Here is a 6,089-nt window from a genome sequence, read left to right on the forward strand (position 1 = left end):
AAAGATAATTGGGTAAATAAATTACGATGCTACTGTGCAGACTAGAAAGATTTACATACTGATGTGAAAAGATGTCGATGAAATACTGTTAAGTAACAAAAGCAGGTTTCATCTGTGTAAATACATATAGTGCTCTTTTGAACAGTTCTCTCTTTGTTTGATTCCAAAGTTAATTATGTTTATTTGTATGTTGAACAATGGATTTTGTCTTATGTAATTCAAATGACTATATAAAGGAATTGAAAAAAGTTCTAGTTACTATTAGTAGACTCTTGCTAACCACACACAAAAGAGCAGGTTTCAGAACTATAAAATAGTTTAATTTTATTCAATCATTCGACATGCATTTTTTCACATTCTCAAACTGACTTTTAATATAGAGGCATTAATTCACTTGATTGTTATCTTCCGTGTACTCTAAATCAGTATCAAAATCTAAATCATCATCACTTTCTTATTTCTTCTGTAGCTTCTTCTATGGTTGGAACTTTGATTGTTTCCAATATTTTCTGTTTTTTTATTAAATGGAATAACAATGTCTCTTTCTTTCCACAGTTTGCTCAAACTTCAAGTTCATAGGCACATAGTCTACACATTATGTGATAAGAATCTTTCACTGTTAGCAGAAAACTTGGTTCCTAAAAAAAAAAAAAAAAGAATCTTTCACTGTCTTTTGTAAACATTTGACACTTCCCCATAAGATCAGGAACAGGGCAAGAATATCTGGTCTCACCCCTCCTTTTCAGCATCATATTGGAAGGTCCATTTTTCAGGTTTTGATAATGGTTTGTATTCAACATGCATTTATTCAGTACCTACTATGTGCCAGTTTCTGTTCCAGGTACTGGGATATGCTGAGAACAAGGCCAAGTCCTTGCCCTCACAGTGTTTTCTAAATAGACAATAAGAAAATGAATCTTACAAGTACATGAATGGGCCTAAAAAAAAATAAAAAATAAAAAATAAAAAAATAAAAAGAAAATGAATCTAACAAAATGTCAGATAATGATAAATGCTATGAAGAAACAGAATTATGAGGCATGCTATTTTAGGTAGGGTGGTCAGGGAAGGCCTTTCTGAAATGGTTACAGCTGAGCAGAGACCTGAATAAAGAGAGGGCAGGAATTGCGTGAATATCTGGGAAAAGGACATTTCAAACAGATGAATCAGCCATCAGGCCAGGGTATGGGTTCCGGGGCCTGGTGACTATTCAAGGTGTGATGGAAAAGTGAGTCTTAGGAGGTGGGTCTATTACAACATATTAGTGTTGCATTTTTAAAAAGTTGTCAGAAAATATTTCCGGGATGTGAGATTCCAGAAAACTTTCATTTTCAAAACCACACCTTGTTTTTGTGTTTGAATGTTTTACAGTAAGTGCATGTTACTTCAGTAATCATAAAAACTCATAATGATCTAAAAAAATGTTTGTGTACCCTTTGGCTCATCAATGCCCTTTCAAGAAAAATATCATTTAAAAAATTAGTTAAATATGTAAAAATGTGAGTATAAGGATGTTCTTTACAGTGTTATTTATAGTAACAAAAGATTGGAAATAACGTAGATGTTCAACAATAGGGGATTGATTAAATAAATTATGGTGAAACTATGCAATGAAGTCCTATGGAATCGTGACAGATTACATTGTAGAATATCATGCCAGGTTCAAAGCTAGTTCAATTCCCAACTCCCTGAAAACTTTTTCGTCTGCCCTTGCCTCGAGTGACCTCTGCCTCCTTGAAACTTGTTTGTGCCTGTCGTCTGTAGCACTCCTCTGCCCTTTCCATATATCTCTGCGTTATGGAATGATGACTGTAGTTCACACTTGGCTCACCATGAGCTGCGCTAATAGGAGGTGAGTGGAGCAGGACCATCCTGAACAATAGGCAATTCATTCCATTGTAAATGCATCAGGGATTTATTTTGCAGCGCATTCACCTTCCTAATTATAATACCTTTCCTTATGTCAGTATTAAAATTAATGAGCATTTCCAAGCACACACACAGGTAGCAGAGGCAAGAACCCAGAAGAAGGCTAAAGGGTGAAGAGTTCCTTTGAGTAACCCCGAGAGTGACAGTAACTGGGGGCCCGGAGAGTTGTCAGGGCCCCTCCCCTGCACAACTGTTCACTCCTCTTCGCTGAGGCTGGAGCACCTCCTCCCCTCAGGCGTCTGTGCCCTCCGCCCTGGGCTTGTGGGCTGGGCTTCCTCAGCCTGGTTCTAAGCCCCTTTGTGCAGGAGCGTCTCCTCTTGGCACTGCCTTGGGACAGTAAAACAGCCACTGATGAGTCATTCAGGGGCTTCCTTCTTCCCAGACAACTGGAGCAATTCTGCAGAGGCACCGTGATTCACTAGCAGCTCTGACAGAGACCAGAGCACATTCCTTCCACCCACCTCGCAGCAGCCTCCTCCAGCAAAGGCAGGACGTCCCTGGGGAAAGAGAGGCCACAAGAGAGGCCTAACCCAGTTTCCCAGTGGTCACTGCTTCCCGTTACGCAGGGCTCACCGTGGAAGCCTCCTTCACCCAGCAGCCCAGGGGGGGCAGGACCCTCTGCCCGCCTGGGGCACATGAGGGGCCCCTTCACAGCCCTCTCCCTACCCAAGTCCGGCTGGGAAATGAGACAAACAGGCTAACAGATGACCATATTTATTACCAATAAACACTAATATGGATGAATACATTTCTGTTTAGGGCTGCCTAATATCGGAGCCCAGAATGAGACAGAACTGGAACCCAGTCACAAGCCACACTGGAGAAGGAGGCAGGGGGCATCTATTGCACAAAATGAAGAGAGACCAGTGTCCAAGAAGAAAGAGAGCAGAAGGGATCAGAATAGCCAAACCATATTCCTCCTCCTGATCTCACCAATCAAAGTGAGTCAACCCTCTTGTCAGTGAGGGTCTGGCAGGAATAGATGACATACTCAAGCTGTGTAATTTGAACAAAGCTTAATAAAGGGATTCTTTACAAAAGCGTGGGCACGCCATGGGGAATCCACAAAGGGAAGTGCAATATCCTTGAGGTGACACCGAGACAGAGTGGGCAGTTACTAGAATCTGAAAAGACAGAGGGTGGGTGGAGAGAGCAGTCTGCTCGGGAGGTGTCGCCTCAGTCGAGGGATGTGCTGCAGCCAGCCTGCTGCCACCTGCAGGGAGGGAGTCGGGAGATTTATATCCCCGCCCCCAACAGACACAAATATCTTGCCCGATCAGAAACCAGAGGACAGAGCATCTGTGCATGTAACCCCTGTAGTCAGCCCGTGAGCACAGACAGAGCTGGTGAACAAAGACAAAGGGAGGGTGGCTGGGACAGCCTCCTCCCCTGGGAAGGCAGGACTGTGGGCACACAGAGGCCAGGGGGGCTGTCTTGCCAGAGCTCCCTGCCCAGGGAAGGCGATGCCATAAGGAGGAAGGAGCAGTCCTCCCCAGTGATCCACAGCTGCAAAAGCACCTTGGGCAGGCTGGCACAGCGAGCGATGTCTGAGAATGGCTCCTTCTGAGGGCGCGATGCACGGATGGCGCATCTCTTAAACTCCGCATTGATCCCAGAGGTATCAAGGTGGATGGTAAGGTGCTCCTGTTCAGCAACGTCCCTGCTAGTTCAACAAGTTCTGTTGCGGGGTGGGTGGAAGGAGAGTGATTCCTTTACTTTGGGCTGCCACAAAGAGATACCTTAGAGTTGGTAATTTATAAACAAGAGAAATGTATCACTCACAGTGCCAGGAAGTCCAAGATCAAAGTGCCAGCAGAGTTGGTGTCTGGTGAGGGCCTGTTCCTCATAGGTGGCACCTTCTGTGTGTCCTCATATGGTTGAAGGAGCAAACAAGCCCCCTCAGGCCTCTTTATAAGGCCGTGAACCCCATTCGTGAGGATGGAGCCCTCACGACCTACTCACCTCCCAAGGCCACGCGTGTTAATACTGTCATGTTGGGGGTTAAGTTCAACATATGGATTTGGGGAGGACACCAGCATTCAGGCTAGAGCAGAGATATAGATGGAGAGAAAGAAAAAGATACTTGAGGGTTTTTTTGTTTTTCTGGGTTTTACCTTTGAAAAGTCCTGGGGGTGGGGAGAACCTAGTCTTAAAAGCAATCTTTTTCCTTCTCTTCTCTCTCTCTCCTTCTCTCCCCTTCTTCCCCTCCTCCCATCCCCCACCTCTCTTTCCCCATTTCACAGTTCACCCCAGAAGCCCCCTCCCTCCCGTCTTACTCTAGACCGCAGGCAGGAGACAGGAGTGATGCCCCATAGCGTGGTGGTGGGGGCGGGGGACCGTGCCCTGCAGAGGCCCGAGGTCTTAGGTAAGAACTTGCGCTCCGGTCTCCGGCCACCCCGCTGCAGCACTATTCCATGGCTCCAGCTGCCTCTAATAGGAAGAATCCTAATTCCTTTTAAACTACCTGGAAGGCAGAGTTTCAGCCCCACCAAGATGGTGGGATCTGGGAGATCAAAGCAAGAAAAAAAAAGGCACTATTCCCAGGGTCCCTTTGTTCAGCTAAGTAAAGTTTTAGGTGCCAGGTTCTATGCCTGAGGCAGGAACCCAAAGTTGGAGGAGTCCTCAGCCCTGTTTTGGGGGAGTTCACAATCTGGCTTCTCCCTGAGCTTTTCTGGAACATACCTGATCATTGGCCAGGAGAATAAGGCCACTTCTTTGGAGATGGTCCCCTTCCTGGGTCAGCCTCCAAGAAAAATGGCAATTCTGCTTCCTCTCAGAGTCACAATGTTCTGGACAGAAGGAGTCCTTACAAAGTCCTCTACCGGAGATGGAAACTAAGGCCCAGGAAGGAGAACTGTCCTGAGAGCAGGTCACTTGCTTGCTGCTGGTGGCTGTGTTGTGCCTGGGCCTGTCCCCAACACCCTACCTCCTTGGCATTCCTTTGAGCTGATGAGCCAAAAAGAACTGATGACAGCTGGCAGCTTCCGAGTTTGTCCTGATTGTTCCCTCTTCTTGGGAGTTGTCCAAATAAAGTACTCAGCATGCTGAGAGGCTCGGCTCCCAGATCGGAAAGACAGGAGTTCTCTGTGAGAGTCAGAGCCAAAGAAGTTTGGTCAAGTCTGCACTGACACCTTCAAACTCTCTCAACAAATTACTAATACAAGTGTCTCCTGCCCCTGTGGCCAGAGACCCCATGGCCAGAGTGTCCAAGGGTCTGGTCTGTGCTTGGGAGCATAGATTCTTGACCCCTGAAAATCATCCAGTCTAGGTTTTCAAGCTGCTGGCACAACCCATTAATTAGGTGGCAAAAGTCTGTATCTTTAACCACTTCCGTCAGCGAAACCTTGCCCACAGCCGGCACTCATGGTCCGCACGATAGTTTGTGCTGTGCATCGACAATAAATCCGTTTTGCTCTTGTGTGATGAGGAAAGCTTTAAAGCACTGAAAGCTTGTTTTACTTTACAGACAGCTTTACTTGTAATGTAAATCAGAATAGGTAACATATACATATATGTTTTCATTACATTATTTTTAAATGTTCACAATTTTATTTTGATAAATGAAAAATTAGAAAAGTCATATCACGGCTATTGGCTAAAGTCGCTGTGCGCGTTCATCTGTGGCTATTGACTATAGTCGACGCTGGTCCGGAAGTGGTAAAGGAAGTAAAAGAGTAGAAAATATCAGAATATATCGTACACGTGGTTGGCAGAATTCTAAGATGAGCTCCAGTGACCTCATATAATCCCTGTCTGCCCCTTGAGTATGGGAAGTTCCTGTGAATATGATGGAATATAACTCCTGATATTATGTTAGCTATATGGCAATGGAAGGGATTTTGCAGATATATTTAAGGCCTGTTTTGCAGTTAACTTTGAGCTAATCAAAGAGCGATTATCTTGGGTGGGCCTGACCTAATCAGGCAAATCCTTCACAGAGAGATTCTCTGGCTGGCCTTGAAGAAGCTGCAAGCTGCCAGGAATTCTACAGCTGCAAGGAAATGGATTCTGACAACACCTGAGAGAGTACAAAGAGGGCCCCAAGCCTCAGAAGAGTCCACAACCCCAGCAGATACCTTGGTTGCAGGCTTGTGAGATCCTGAGTAGAGCATTCTGCTCAGCTGTGCCCAGAGCACTGACCCAGGAAAACTGTGAGATAA

At 45.5% G+C, this 6,089-nt stretch overlaps 1 long non-coding RNA gene across 1 annotated transcript; it reads right to left on the reverse strand.

The window, feature by feature from the left end:
• Positions 1-2,640: 2,640 nt before the first annotated feature.
• LOC105878378 (uncharacterized) lies at positions 2,641-4,806 on the reverse strand. The gene is made up of 3 exons (XR_001157335.3): positions 4,612-4,806; positions 3,712-3,973; positions 2,641-3,607 (listed from the first exon to the last, which is right to left on the reverse strand). It is a non-coding gene; the product is annotated as an uncharacterized LOC105878378 (long non-coding RNA).
• Positions 4,807-6,089: the final 1,283 nt, after the last annotated feature.

Source organism: Microcebus murinus, chromosome 6, assembly GCF_040939455.1.
Source record: "Microcebus murinus isolate Inina chromosome 6, M.murinus_Inina_mat1.0, whole genome shotgun sequence".
NCBI classification, from domain to species: Eukaryota; Metazoa; Chordata; class Mammalia; order Primates; family Cheirogaleidae; genus Microcebus; species Microcebus murinus.